The sequence below is a fragment of the Dasypus novemcinctus genome, chromosome 21 (genome assembly GCF_030445035.2).
Source record: "Dasypus novemcinctus isolate mDasNov1 chromosome 21, mDasNov1.1.hap2, whole genome shotgun sequence".
Classification (NCBI taxonomy): domain Eukaryota; kingdom Metazoa; phylum Chordata; class Mammalia; order Cingulata; family Dasypodidae; genus Dasypus; species Dasypus novemcinctus.
In genome coordinates, this window is record NC_080693.1 from 15494536 (window position 1) to 15509669 (window position 15134).

The following is a 15134-nucleotide window of genomic DNA, read 5'->3' on the forward strand; positions in this document are numbered from 1 at the left end:
CCTAAAGGGCAAGAAAAGTTTTTTCTTTAACAAAGTGTAACATGCAAGAGAAGAAAGCACCTACGAGTGTACGCCTCCAAAAATTTTCACAAATAAATGCACCTGGGGACATAGCAGTCAACTCAAGGAAGAGAACTTTAGAGGAGCGGACGTAGCTCTGGGGTTGAGCACCTGATTCCCTGTATGAGGTCCTGGGTTCAAGTCCCGGTACTTCCTAAAAAAGGAAAGTACTTTACTAACCTCCCCAGAAGGCCTGGCTGCCCCCTTTGCTACTCCCCCCCACCAAGGATAACTGCTATCCTGATTTTTAGCACCAAAGAGTTCTTCCACGGGCATTAAAATTTTTTAAAAAATAAAAATAAAAAAGGTTCCAGGAACGGACTTTGGCCCAGTGGTTAGGGCGTCCGTCTACCACATGGGAGGTCCGCGGTTCAAACCCCGGGCCTCCTTGACCTGTGTGGAGCTGGCCATGCGCAGTGCTGATGCGCGCAAGGAGTGCCCTGCCACGCAAGGGTGTCCCCCGCGTGGAGGAGCCCCACGCGCAAGGAGTGCGCCCGTGAGGAGAGCCGCCCAGCGTGAAAAGAAAGTGCAGCCTGCCCAGGAATGGCGCCGCCCACACTTCCCGTGCCGCTGACGACAACAGAAGCGGACAAAGAAACAAGATGCAGCAAATAGACACAGAGAACAGACAACGGGGGCGGGGGGGGAATTAAATAAATAAATCTTTAAAAAAAAAAGTTATGATTAGGGCTTTGATTGGGCCACGTCATTAGGGCTTTGAGTCCCCTCCCCTTGGTGGGTGGGGACTCACAGATAAAAGGCCTGGCAGAGTTGAGGGTTTTTGATGTTGGAGTTTGATGCTGAAGGCTTAAGCTGGAGCCCCAGGAAGTCAGCACACCAAGGGAAGAGAAGCCAGCCCTGGGAAGAGAGGACCTGAGCCAGGAGAGGAACACAAAGGAATAGGGATGGCTCCTTAGACACGGCAGAAACCCCAGGGAGAGAGACAGAGCCATTTACCTGCTAGTCTACAGCTGACCTTGTGGAGAAACCAGAGGCGCTGAGCCCAGAGAGAAATGAGTTGTGGGAAGAGAGGAACCCAGGAAGCCTGAACACAGATGTCAGCAGCCATCACCGAAATGTGAGGTTTACTGGAAGGATAAATAGGTCGTCTCATGGACAGTCACAGAGGGGCCAAGGAATAGCCCGGCCACACGGGGACCGGAAATGGAAAGGCTGCTGGAAAAAAACAAAGAGCGAGCAAACGAGCGCAGGAGTCCCGAGACCCTGCCTCTCAGGCGCCGGACCGGTTGCCCCTCGCTGCCGCTGTGGGGTGTGCTCCCCTCGGCACCCCCTCTAGTTTGGGATTTCACACGGCACAGCACAGACCCGTGGTTTCCATCCTCACCGTCTTCTCACCCACCTCCTCTGCTCGAGGAGGCCCAGGGCCTGTGGCCGGGGCGCGGGGCGTAGTTCCGGGGCCCGTCCTCTCCCGTGGCGCAGGCGCTCACCCAGGCCCCCTGTGCAGGAGGCACGTCTGAATGACTCTTGTTTTTTTTTTTTTTTTTTAAAGATTTATTTTCATTTATTTAATTCCCCTCCCCTCCCCTGGTTGTCTGTTCTTGGTGTCTATTTGCTGCGTCTTGTTTCTTTTGTCCGCTTCTGTTGTCGTCAGCGGCACGGGAAGTGCGGGCGGCGCCATTCCTCGGCAGGCTGCTCCCTCCTCGCGCTGGGCGGCTTTCCTTATGGGTGCACTCCTTGCGCGTGGGGCTCCCCTACGCGGGGGACACCCCTGCGTGGCAGGGCACTCCTTGCGCGCATCAGCACTGCACATGGGCAGCTCCACATGAGTCAAGGAGGCCCGGGGCTTGAACCGCGGACCTCCCATGTGGTAGACGGACGCCCTAACCACTGGGCCAAAGTCAGTTTCCCGACTCTTGTTTTTAAGTGAAGAAGATTTTACTCCTGCCCTGCGCACGGCATGCCTGGGGCCGGGGTTCCAGCTTCCCGTGTGCGCCCCTCGGGTGGGTCACGTGCCAGGGGGCGGGGGTGCCAGCTCAGCCTTCTGTGGCCTCAGAGAGCCTGTTGGGTCCCCGCCCCACGCCTGCCTGCCACGGCAGTGCCAGGGGAGCACCCCCCCTGCGGCTTGGCCCTGGAGCCCCCAGCCCCTGCCCCCGGATGGTCCCGAGAGCCCCCTTTGCCTCCCCTGCTGGCCCCAGGGCTGCCCCCAGCAGCACGAGCAGCTGCCCCCTGACCCCTGTGAGAGCCGGGGGCCCCAAATTCTCCCCAGGGCGAGGCGGGCCAAGTTAGGTGCGGGGGGGGGGACGACGACCAAGCAGCATCAGGGACTGGAGGGACTGGAGGGAGAGCACAGGTGGGGGGCAACTCTGGAGGCCCCAGCCAGACGGGACAGGCCTAGGAGAGGTGGTTGAGACCAGCGACGGGAATTTAAGAAAGAATGCTTGAGCTCAATGGCCCCTCCCCAATTCCCTTCACCTTTGGCCGAAAGGACTCTTAATTGGGGCCACCCTGCAGCAAAATGCTCCGGGGGGGGGGGGGGGTCTTTGCCAGCCCCTGGGGGTGACTGTGGGTTAGCCCAGTTCTCAACTCTAGCTACACAACAAAAAGCACCTGGAACCTTTTTTTTTTTTTTAAAGATTTATTTATTTATTTAATTTCCCCCCCTCCCCAGTTGTCTGTTCTTGGTGTCTGTTTGCTGCGTCTTGTTTCTTTGTCCGCTTCTGTTGTCGTCAGCGGCGCGGGAAGTGTGGGCGGCGCCATTCCTGGGCAGGCTGCTCTTTCTTTTCACGCTGGGCGGCTAAAGGGTTAAACAAAGGAACTAACAATAGCTAATATTCATTAGCTCTTGAGGAGACTCCGTGCTAAGTGCTTTACATGCCTTATCTCAACCAACCTCCAATAATCCCAGGAGGTAAGATGGACACTGTCACCAGCTAGAGAAAGGGGCTCTGCGGGGTTGAGCAGTCTGCCCCAAGGCCACCAGTTGGACAACTGGCTCTCAGTATCCATTCCCACCTCCCATGAGCAGCTTTCCGTGCTGCAGTGACTGGGAAGCAAAAGATGATACTTCCCAGACTCCCTTGCAGTCCAGGTTCTAGGTGAAAATTAAGCTTGGTCCTTTAGATGCACTCGAGTGAAATCTGGGACCTGGGTACCATCTTCCTGCCACAAGGGCTGTCCTCAGTTGGCAGGTAAGATCATGGACACATGACCACTATGGACTCTTGGAGGAAGCATGGCTTGTCAAGACCTTGATGTTGGATTTCAGGCCTCCCAAACCGTGAGACAACACGTTTCAGTTGATTAAGCCAACTCATTGTGTGGTATTTGTCATAGCAGCTCTGGCAGACTGAGATACCAGGTGACTCCAAGAAGAGTCTGGGAGAGCAGGAGAGTCAGAGTAGAGCCCATCCTGCACTCAGCCTGAGGGCAATCCTGACCCACAGGGGATGCAGAGCCGAGACAGCCACAGAGCTGGACACTGGAGTCCAAGGCAGGCTCTGTCCTCCCTCCAAACTTTCTGTAATCTGAGATGATGGATTTCCTCTTGGGGAACAAGAAAAGCCAAGGTGTGGTCTTTGTTGTTAATGTAGTTTAAGACTTCTGGGCTGTTTATCCCACCGTTGGCTCGTATAGAGCTCACAGTCTCCTAAAATCACAGGTGTGTGACACATACAGCGTCTCCTACCCGAACGAGGGCCGACTTCACCGCAGGGCCCTCCCGTCATCCTGCCCTGTAACTCCCTGGAAGCACACCGAGCTTTGGCTGCTTTAACCTGGAATGCTGCCTGCCCTGAGCACATCTTGTTTTGAGAAAAAAGCATGTACCAAGATGTTTTCCCAAAACGTGCCCTCAAGCCTCTGGCATTCGGCCTTCCAACACACATAATCTGTAGAGCGGTTGTCGTAGGTGTGGATAAATTCCAGGGAACTTCTTGCCAGTCTCGCTGTCGGCTGAGAACTACCCGTAGCTATCTGGAAGTTCCCCTAATAAATGCTTTCGGACTGTTCACCCTAGCATTCAGTTCCTCTTTATTTGGAATCTCCACTGGCCCAGTTGTAGGGTAGTTTGGGACTGTCCCAGTTGGGTCTCCCCCTATTTCTTCTTTCGGGGACAGTACTATTGCTGGTTCAGCAGGATGCAAGAGCAAGTCGTTTCAGATGGGATGATGGCATGGGGGTGGATTCTAAGCAGCCAAACACCAACGAGGCCACTTAAATGCGGCCATTGATTTGTGTACTTAACAAATATTTATTGAGCATCTACTAACAGCTAATCACTGTTCTAGCCTCTAAAGCATGAATACAATGGACAAAGGGGCATGGGACAAGATAGGCAATGAACAGATAAACAAGATAAGGACAGATTATATAAAGTGTTCTGAAGGAAAGGAAGCAGGATGAGTGGATAGGGAGGGAATGGGGAAGGGGCTTGGGATGCGGTGTGCCTCAGTCTGCCCTGCTGCTGTGACAAGTATCACACTTAAAGGGAATCTATTGTCTGACGGTTTTGGAGGTGTCCTCAAGGCTATGCTTGCTCCCCAAGGTCAGTAGCATTCTGTTGCTCGCTTGCCACAAGGCTCGGGGCTCCCTTCCATCATGAGGCCATCTCTCTCCCTTGTGCCAGCTCTTTCAGTTTCTGCTGATTCACAGCTTCTGGCTCCTGCTCTGGCTTTCAGTTTCTTCTCTTTATAACGCCTCCAGTAATATGATTTATGATACCCTCACTCCTTGGGCCACACTTTATAACAGCAGCTTCAGAAGGCCCTGTTTACACGAGCTCACACCCACAGGGAAGCTGACAGGACTAAGAACAAATCTACCGCCCAGCGCCGAGTGAGGCTCTCCCTGAGAAGCCTGGAAAAGAGGGTCTGTTTCAGTTTGCTAAAAGCTGCTGGGAGTAACAGCCCGTATATGGATTGGCTTTTACAGTGGGAATTCTTTTCGTTTAGAAGCTTACAGTCCTGAGGCCATGAAAGCGTCAAGTCAAAGCATCCTCAGCGGCGCTTTCTCGCCGAGCTGCAGCTGTGGGTGGCAGGCACGTGGTGGCATCCCTTTGTCCCTCCCCTGTCCTCCAGGCCTCGTTGCTTTCAGCTTCGGGCTGCTCCGTCTGTGGCTTTTCTCTCTCTGGGGTTCGCTGATGTCCACCTCTGGAGACTTCTCTCGGTCTCTGCAACATTTTTCTGCCTTGTCTTTTTTATTCCTCTGTTTATAAGGGACTCCAGTAAGAAGATTAAGACCCACCTTAGGTCATGCAATCTAATCAAAGGCCCTTAACTAAGAAATTGAATCAAAAGTTCCCACCGACAATAGGTGTACATGCACAGGAGTGGATCAGCTCCAAGGACGCGAGCTTTGGGGTCCACCCAGCTTCCAGCTCTCACAGGGTCCCGAGCCCCAGGGAAGGGAAAGCTTCCACGCCTGTGGACTGTGTTAAATGAGGGAGTCTGCAGGACAGGCTGAGGTCAGAGAGCAAGGCGGGGCCCGGCCGGCCCCCTTCTGGACAGGAGGATTTGCTCTAAGGGCACTAGAAAGCCACCAGAACTGACTTTTGTTTGAGGACTAGAATCTGGGTGCTCAGCGGAGAATGACTAATTTGTAGGGGAGCAAATGTCAAAGAATGGAGTCCACTGGGAGGCTCTGGGTGTGCTGGGAGTGACGGCATCCAGGACGTTGAACCCGTTTTAGCTAGAGGTGAGGGTGGTCCTCAGACGGCTTGCTGAGGTCCTGGCGGTGGAAAGCGGGGAGTCAAAGATGCCCCCTGGGTTTGGACTTGGGCAGTTCTGTGGAAGGTGATGCCACATGGGGGAGGAGAGCCACCTGGAGGGGAAATCAAGAGTTCTGTTCTGGACATGGTAACATTCAGTTCCCATTAAAAATCTCAGTTCGTATGTCAACTAGGAACTTAAAAACTAAAGTCCCAAATTGCTCAGGGACTTCAGTTTGAGAGGGGCAGCTGGTGAGGTGGGAGGAGAGCTGAAGAAGAGTGGGGGGAAGGGGTCCCAGGAACACGGAGAAGAAAGAGGGTGTTTGAAGGAGGGAGTGGTCAGCCAGGGTTAGGCTGCTGCTGGGAAGCTGAGGAAGCTGAGAACAGAAATGAGTGTCTCAGACATGCCTGAACAGAGGCTGCTGATGACGGTGACAGAGGCTGCTGACGATGGTGACAGAGGCTGCTGACGACGGTGACAGAGGCTGCTGATGACGGTGACAGAGCCGATTCTGTGGAGAGAAGCAGCCGGAGGAAGACGTGGGAAGTGAAGAGGCTGCATCTGAAAAGAGACAATCATCGGGAAGCCCGTGTGAGGGGGAGTAGAGAAATGGGGTAGTCACCAAAGGGGGCTGTGGCTTAGGAGATTAGGGTTTTCTTACTGTTTAAAAATTTGGATATCTGCCGACTAAGTAATACATGCACGGGGCGAACATCTCCAGCCACACAGAGCAGCTTGCTCCCTGCCTCTGCCCATGCCCTTCCTCTCACGAGAGTGGGGGTTCTTCACCAGGGGTCCATAGACCCCGGAAGATTTCTGGGGGTTCGTGAGCTTGAATTAAAATTCAAAAAAACATTCTCGTGGGGCCGTGTTGGTGCAGTTGTAATACATTTACTAAAAAATACACATGAGAAGTGGATGTGGCTCAAGATACCATATGGGAGGTCCAGGGTTCGATACCCAGGGCCTCCTGGCCTGTGTGGTGAGCTGGCCCACGCAGAGTGCTGCTGCACACAAGGAGAGCTGCCCCATGCAGTAGTGCAGCCCCACCCGGGAGTGGCGCCCCCCACACGGAGAGCTGATGCAGCAAGATGACGCAACAAAAAGAGACGCAGAGAAGAGACTATAAGAGACACAAGGAACTAGGGAGCTGAGGTAGTGCAAGAGAACGATCACCTCTCTCCCACTCAGGAAGGTCCCAGGATGGGTTCCTGGAGCCGCCTAATGAGAATACAACAAACACAGAAGAACACTCAGCGAATGGACACAGAGAAAACAATGGGAGGGGGAGAATTTTTTAAAAAATACACAGTATATAGCGTGGACTTAGTAAGGGGTCCGTGGAACAAAAAAGGTTAAGAACTTCTCGTCCAGAAGGAGGCACAGGTAACAGCTTTCGCTTTTGCTTGAAGAAGTGAGATGCTAGAGAATGGGAATGAACCAGTTCAGAGGGGAGACGAAAGCAGAGAGTGAGCGAGATTAGGGGAGTGAAACCAGAAGGAGGCTGGGTTGGGGGTGGCTCTGGGCCAGATGGGGGGTGGCCTTTTGGGGGAGCAAAGACGGGAACAGGGGTGAGGAGCACAGATAGGGAGTGGTGATGGGGGCCCTAAAATCTGAAACGAAATACGCCAGAGGTTGAATTTTGCATCCACCCCAAAATATAAGTGGAAGTCCTACTCTCCAGTGGTTCAGAACGAGCCCTTACTTGGAAACAGAGTCTTTGAAGATGTGATTAGTTGAGGCCAGGCTGGATTAGGTTGGGCCTTCATCCAAATGACCGGCGTCTTTATAAAAGGAAGACACTGGACACAGAGCTGTGTCACGAAGGCCAGGGGGAGATGGAGGAGCACAGATTGAGAAACTGAAGAACATCAAGGAACACTGGCCCCGCCCCAAGCCGGGAGAGAGGCAGGGGAGAGTCTTGCCTGCAGACTTCAGAGGGCGCGTAGCTCAGCTGACACCTTGATTTTGGCCTCCCGACCAGGGAGATAATAAATCTCTCAAGTTTTAAGCTACCCAGTTGTGCTGCTTTGATATGGAAGGCCTGGAAAACAGAGACAAAATCTGCTGTGGGTATCGGCACATTGTCAGAAAGATTTGCCAGCCAAAGTCATTGCTGCCTGCTGCTGGGCGGGCTTGGGGCTGATTGCCTGAGCAGGACAGCTGTCCCCACTCACCTGCCAGCCCACGTGGGCTGATCCCGGGCTCCTGCTCTGGGGCTGCTACCTTGCTTCAGGCTTCCCTCTCCGTCTCCCTGTCCCCCAAGGTGAGACCCCCAGGCCCAGCCCTGGCCCAACCCCTGCCTGACCGAAGCGCGGAGGGCTCAGGCTTGGTATTGGGGATGGAATGCCCACCCCGCAGAGGTGCTCAAGTGCTAACTCCTGGCCTTGCAGGTGCGGGTCATTTGTAAAGAGGGTCTGCAAAGGTCCTCTTTCCATGAAGCCGAGCTGAACCAGGGCGGCCTCCGTCCAGTATGCCTGGAATCCTCAGACGCAGGAGAAGCCGGAGGAGGGGACAGGAGGAGGGTTCAGGAGGAGGACGCCACCAGAACACCACAGACTCTGGAGGCAGGACTTCCAGCCTTCACAGCAGGGGGGGAGGGGGAGGGCGTGCGGCAGAGAGGGGGTGGTGGGCAAGGAGGAGCGCCTGTCGCCCGGTCTCCCCGACAGCCCCGCGCCCACCTCCCCCTTGGCTGGGGGTAACTGGCCCGCTGGCTCTTGCCGCGTCGGGACCTGGCGGCCCTGGACTGCGGGGAGGAGCAGGCGCGGGGGTGGTCTCGAGGCCCTCCAGACCACGGTCCCATGCCCCGACGTACCCCTTCCCTGAGCCCCTGGGTCCCCCAGGGGATCCGTCCTGGGGACAGCAGAGAGAGGGCCCAGGAGTCCAACCCCGGTGCGGACTGAGCAGCCGTGGGCTCCCCGGCCCGGGCGCCCCCCGGCGGCTCCGTGCAATGGGCCTGGAGCCCAAGGTGGTCTTGGGGGACCCCCTGGGGCTTGGACGGAGGGGGGGCGTTTTTAGAGGAGGCCGAGACTCAGCAGGAGAGCCGAGTGGGCGGAGAGGCTGCGGGCCGCCCTGCCCCACCCCTCCACGCAGAGTGCGCCTGGCCTGGGGGGCTGCCCCAGGACCCCTGGACATGGAGTGCTGGTAGGGACCCTGCTGCGCCCAGGACTCACTGCTGCCACTGCCAAGAACAGTGCGCAGTAATGCGGCCGGTGGCGCGGCTGGCCGTCACCCCACTGCTGGCGGTGTCGCCGTCACCCCACTGCTGGGGGTGCCCCACCACCCTAACCACCTGCGGGGCCGACCCAGCCCCGGCCTGGCCCCCTGCCGAGGGCGTGACGCTGGCCCTCGTCACCATGGGGTGTGGCCTGGCCCCCAGCCAGGTAAGACTAGCAGGTGAGCCCCGGGACCGCGTGCGCCCTGTGGGGCCCGGGCCCTGCCAATCCCCATCGCCCTGACTCTAGGAAGGAGGAGAAGGCAGCTCGGAAAGGTCCCCTGCCTGTCCCAGGCCACACGGCCAGCAAGTGGTGACACTGGGACTGGAGCCCCGGGCGGCGGACCCTTGGACCCAGTTGAGATGTGAGTCCCGGGCCGGTGGGAGGGCCCAAGGCACACCTGCCCGCTGTGGAGCACAGGCAGAGGCCAGGCCTCCTGCCTCGTCCAGGCAGCGCGCACAGCAGGACCCCAAGAGCTCCTGGTCGTCAGGGACTGGGGTCCTCGCCCGTGAGGACGGTCCGGGCGGAGGCCGGAAACGAGCCACCGTCAGCTGCGGTCGCCTGCCCACCCAGCCAGCTCGGGGGCCTCCACTTCTTCCTTCCGCGGGTCACAGATGAGGCTGCTGAAGCTTTAGAGGGACGGGCGCTGCTTCCAGCGCCCCAGGCTGGGGCAGAGCTTCAGCGTAGCCTGCGTCGGGGCGAGCCGGGCTGAGCTCCTCTGGCTCTCCTGCAAACTGGGCGCCAGACGGGCCTCGAATGCCCCTAACTTGCTTTTCCTGCAGCCTTTGGGTGGCTGGCCCCCTCCACAAGCCTTGCCCACCCCCTCCAAAGCTTGGAGCCCTATCTCCGGGCACGCCTAACTAGAACTCGGGCCTTCACGGACCCCCAGTGAGCGCGGTACCCCCACCCCACTGCGCTCCACGAGGGCAGGAGGACATCGGGGCCACTCAGGGCGGGGCTGCCCACGTCACCGTCCTCGTCCACTTCCCAGGGGCTCTTGCCCTCCAACCCCAGCGTCAGGGGCGTCAAGGGCACTGTTAGGGCAAATTTCCGATGCCCGAGCTCCCCGTGTGCAGCACGTGGTCGAACCCCTCCTAGAGCACTGCCGTGGTCTCGGGACACCCCGTCGATCACGGGTTACAAATCTTTGCATGCAAGGAGCCAGGAAAGGGTCAGAAGAGAGCACAGGCCCTCCTCGCCCCTGCACGCCTGGGGGGGCAGTGTCGCTCCGCTGGCCCCACGGCGGGAGGATAGCTACACGGGCTGTGGTGTGGCCCCCGGCTGCAAGAACCCACGCATCCCCAAGCCCGCAAAGACCCGGAGACGCGGCGGAGGTACCGAGGCCTGGTGGTGGCCGGCGGGCTCACGCGTCCTCGCTCGGCCCTGAGGGCTCGAGGGCCACCGTGTTCCCTGCAGAGCCCCCGGGGGCGCGGCCAAACCCTGGCCGCCCGGCCTCGCCCTCGGTGCCCCCCGACTGCCGGGTGCCACATCTCCTTCATCTCTGCGCCCCCGCAGACTGGACACGCGCACACGGGACACACGCGTGCCCCGCCGGAGCGCACACAGCCCACGGGGGCGCGCACGTGGGGCCCGCGGCCCGCCTGGGCGCCCGCTGCACGGACGCTGCAGCCCACGCACGTGCGCACACGCCGCCCACCCCGTCTGCTTGGCCCCCTGGCTGGCGCTGCGCTCGGGACCCGGGGCGACGGGGCCCGCCGGGGGCTGGATGGGGAGGCTGAAGGGGAGTTCCAGGCGTTGGTTATGAGCGCCAGGCCCAGGGGCTCTGAGTGGGCTTGGGGCCCGGCCTCCTGGGTCTGGGGGCGCCTGTGGCCCACTCCCTCCAGGCGTTTCTTGACGGTGTAATCGATCCGGTCCAGGCCATACACTGCCACCTCCTAGAAGGCATTTCATTCATTCTAGGGCGGGGTTCTTAAGCAGGAGTCCAGTGGGCTTGAACTGAAATTCAAAAAAACATTATTCTCACCTGAAGTGGTTGTGGCTCAACTGATAGAGCGTCCACCTACCATATGGAGGGTCCAGGGTTAAAACCCCAGGCCTCCTTGACCCGTGTGCAGCTGGCCCATGCGCAGAGCTGATGCGCGCAAGGAGTGCCGTGCCACGCGGGGGTGTCCCCGCGTAGGGGAGCCCCACGCGCAAGGAATGCGCCCCATAAGGAGAGCCGCCCAGCACGAAAGAAAGTGCAGCCTGCCCAGGAGTGGCGCCGCCCACACAGAGAGCTGATGCAGCAAGATGACGCAACAAAAAAAGCAACACAGTTTCCTGGTGCTGCAAGACAAGAATGCAAGCAGACACAGAAGAACACACAGAGAATGGACACAGAGAGCAAACAAGGGGGAAAGGGGAGAGAAATAAATAAAATAAATATTTTTTTAAAATGACAGAAACATTATTCTTGTGGGGACATGTGGTGCTGGTTTATTAAATGATAAACACAGCACAGTGTGGACTTAGTAAGGGGCCTGTGGTTTTCACCTGACTGGCAGAGGGGTCTGTGGACCCAAAAAGGTTTGCAGCCCCTGCTCTAGGGGACAGGGCTCTGTGAGCTCAGTGCCCACAGCCAAAGCCAGGCGGCCAGGGGGGACTGGCTGGGGGTCCTGGCCCTGCCACTCCCTAGCTTGGTGGCCTTGGACAAGCTGCTGACCCCTCCCACCCTCAGTCTCCCATCTACAAAATGGGGGCGTGATCTGTGCCCAGAGGGCTGCTGGGTGGGCGCACTGGACAGGGCCCACCCTGCTCAGTGGGTGCTCGGTCGCCTGGTGTGACCCAACTAGGAGGCCAGGCCAGGGGGGCGCGGGGAGGGGGGCAGAGCCGAGGAGCACCGTTGAGCTGCCTGGGGGTCCAGGCCGGCTTGGACAGTCGAGTCTGAGGTTCCTGGGGGCCCTCTGGGGTGACGCCGGGGAGGGAGGGCACCCAGGCTCCAGGCTGAGCGGTGGCTGAGGACGGACGCATCGGCGGTGAGTGGGTGGGAGCGGGCAAGCCTGCGGAGCACAGTGGGACCCGGGCCGGGAAGAGGCCCTAAGCAGGCCTCCGCGAAGAAGTGGGTGGAGGAAGGCGGGGCTGCCGGGCGGTCAGGAGACATGCCGGGAGCCGCCGGGGCCAGGGGCTGGCAGGGAGAGCCTCGACCTCGGCGGGGGGGAAGGCAGGGCAGGACGGGGCGGACAGGGGACAGGAGGAAGGGAGGGGCTGGCGACAGCGTCCTGGGGGAGGCCACGGAGAGCGAAGGAGACAGAAGAGCTGTAAAGGCCACGGATCAGGTTTTGTGGAACTTCGGGTTTTGTTTTAAGACAAGAAGCCTTGAGAGGTTAAAACACACACACAGGAGCCAAGGGGGCGGTCGCCGGGGTCAATGCCGACGCAGCTGGGATACGGGCTCAGACACTCTTCTCTGGACCCTCTTCCTCCAAGGCAGGTCCAGAGCTGGGGGGCAGCAAGGCGGAGGGTGTGTGGATTTGGGGGTGCCTACTTTGCCCGGGGTGAGGGGGTCGGGGTGGCTGAGGGGGCGTGAGGGGAGACGCTGGCCAAGGGGTGGAGGGAGGACAGCCATGGAGCGGGTGCCCTGGTGGAACCACGGGGCGGCGGAGCTGGAGGATGGGCGGGAGAGCGCGGGAGGGGCAGACGGGGGAGACCCCTGCCCCCGCGCCCCAGGCTGGGCGGAGGAGGAAGGGGAGCCAGGGGCAGTGCCAGATGGGGGAGGAGAGGCTCCGGCGCGGGCGGCGGGATGCCGTGGAGCCCCAAGGGGGGCCCGGTCAGGTGGAGCCCGGGCCCCAGCAGGAGATGGAGACACACGGGGCTGGCACCATCTCGGCTGCAGACTGGCAGAGAGAAGAGCAAGTTGTCACTCGACCCCTGGGAGCTGCCCTGTCCCCATCTGTAAAAGGTCATAACGTTCTCCTAGTGTTTGTGATTTTTAAATTTTTTTCTTTTTTAAAGATACATAGATCACTCAAAATGTTACATTAAAAAATATAAGAGGGGAAGCAGATGTGGCTCAAGTGGTAGAGCTTCCGCCTACCATATGGGAGGGCCCGGGTTCGATCCCTGGGGCCTCCTGGTGAAAAAAGAAGAGAAAGTGTGCGGCAAGCCAGTGCCCGTGTGATGAGCCAGTGGCCATGCAAGTGAGTCACGCAGCAAGATGATGACACATCCAAAGGGAGACAAGGGGAGAGTCGAGGTGAAGCACAGCAGAGACCAGGAACTGAGGTGGCGCAATTGACAGGGAACCTCTCTCCATATCAGGGGTCTCCAGGATTGAATTCCAGTGACTTCTAGAGGAGAAAAAAATGAGAAGAGAAGACAAACACAGACAGCAGAAACAGCAGGGCAGGAGGAGGAGAGGGGGCGAAATAAATCTTTAAAAAATATATATATATATATATACATATAAGAGGTTTTCATATACCCCACTCCCCACTCCTCCCCACTCCTCCCACATCAACAACCTCTTTATCAGTGCGGCACATTCATTGCACTTGATGAATACATCCTGGAGCACTGCTGCACCACATGGATTATAGTTTACATTGTAGTTTACACTCTCCCCCAGTCCATTCAGTGGGTTATGGCAGGATATATAATGCCCTGCATCTGTCCCTGCAGCATCATTCAGGACAACTCCACTTACCGAAAATTCCCCACAGCACACCTCTTCCTCCCTCCCCCGCCCTCAGCACCTCCCGTGGCCACTGTCTCCACATCAGTGATACAATTTCTTCCATTGCTAGAGTCTCAACAATTCCACAGCAGAATCCCAGCAAGTCCACTCTAATCTATATTTTATTGCTCCATCTTGAGGACCCTGGGATGGTGATGTCCTCTCCACCGCTAAATCGAGAGGCAGCTTAGATCCCACGTGGCTGATGGATGGGATTCTCCTGCTTGCAGTTGTGGATGCTCTCGGTTCCCTGGTGTGGTGGTTGACCATCCTCCCCTCCCTGTTAGCTGACCCCGGCAAGTCCAACAAACTGGGGAGTAGGTGCTGCAACTCTGCTGAGGCTCAGGGTGCAGCCAGCACACGGACAGTCCAGAGTTTTGAGGACCACGTGGGGATGGCGCAGAGCCCCTGGAGCACAGCAGATGCCCCAGTGGGAGCAGTGACCGCTGCCGTGACGGCCCTGGCTTTGCTTCTCCCCTCTGGCGCAGAGAAGTCCCGACTTTCCCGCAGCTGTAGGTCCCTGCTGGGAGGACGCTGGCTGGGGTTTGGGCTGGGGGGGCTGGTGCTCACTGGGGAGGTACACCCCTTGCTGAGGTCGCGGTCAGCGCCCCCGCCACATCCTTCTAGCGCTCCCTGACCATGCGCCACAGCGCCTCCAGCTGCTGCACGTGGAACTGCGGGGGGCGAGCCTCGCCTGTGTCGAAGGCGGCCCTGAGTTTGCCCTCGGCGTCTGGAGAAAAAGAGCACCTTGGAGCAGGGGGAGCGGGACAGGTGCTCCCCTGACCTGCAGGCTGTGGCTGGCTCCCTGCCCCGTCGCGGGGACCATTTGGGCCGCCCCGGGCAGCACCCTCCCTGTTCCTTGCACAGAAGATCCCCCCGTGGGCCGGGCTCTGTCCTGGGAAGAACGAGCTCCCACCCTCGCCCTCCTCTGCCTTGTCGGCTCCCTAGCCCTGACATGTCGGCCTCTCCCCGAGCAGATGATACACTCATTCTCAGAGCAGGCGAGGAAGGAGGGAGCTGGGAGCCAAATAATAACCGCTGGTCGTGGGGTTCTCGGCAGGCCCTGCGGGAGGGCGCCTTCCTGCCCTCTTCCACCTGCCCGAGAGCCGGGACGGCCTCCGAGCAAGCAGAAGGCGGCAAGCTCTGCGCAGCGAGCCAGGCCTCTCTGGGGGTTAAACTGGATGAACACAGGCTGGGAATCCACGCCCCGCTGACTGAAGATAAAACAGCAACCTTCCTGAGCCCTTGCTCTTTGCTTCACAGAGTTGAACCAGGCTTATTTTTAAGGCCACTGTGTGCCTGTAACACCGGGGGAAAGAGGCCCAGTGCCCCAGTACCAGCAACCAGAGGAGCATCGAGACGACTTTTCTTGGGGGGCAATTGGCAGTACCTAGCAGAAGCCTTTTATTTTTATTTTTTTTTTAAGATTTATTTTTTATGTATTTCTCTCCCCTTCCCCCCCACCCCCAGTTGTCTGCTCTCTGTGTCCATTCACTGTGTGTTCCTCTGTGACCGCTTCTA

At 58.4% G+C, this 15134-nt stretch overlaps 1 long non-coding RNA gene across 1 annotated transcript; it reads right to left on the reverse strand.

Moving 5' to 3' along the window:
- Positions 1–2681: 2681 nt before the first annotated feature.
- Positions 2682–11300, reverse strand: LOC111764002 (uncharacterized). Its single transcript, XR_009182298.1, has 3 exons — positions 10926–11300; positions 7432–7770; positions 2682–6287 (listed from the first exon to the last, which is right to left on the reverse strand). It is a non-coding gene; the product is annotated as an uncharacterized lncRNA (long non-coding RNA).
- Positions 11301–15134: the final 3834 nt, after the last annotated feature.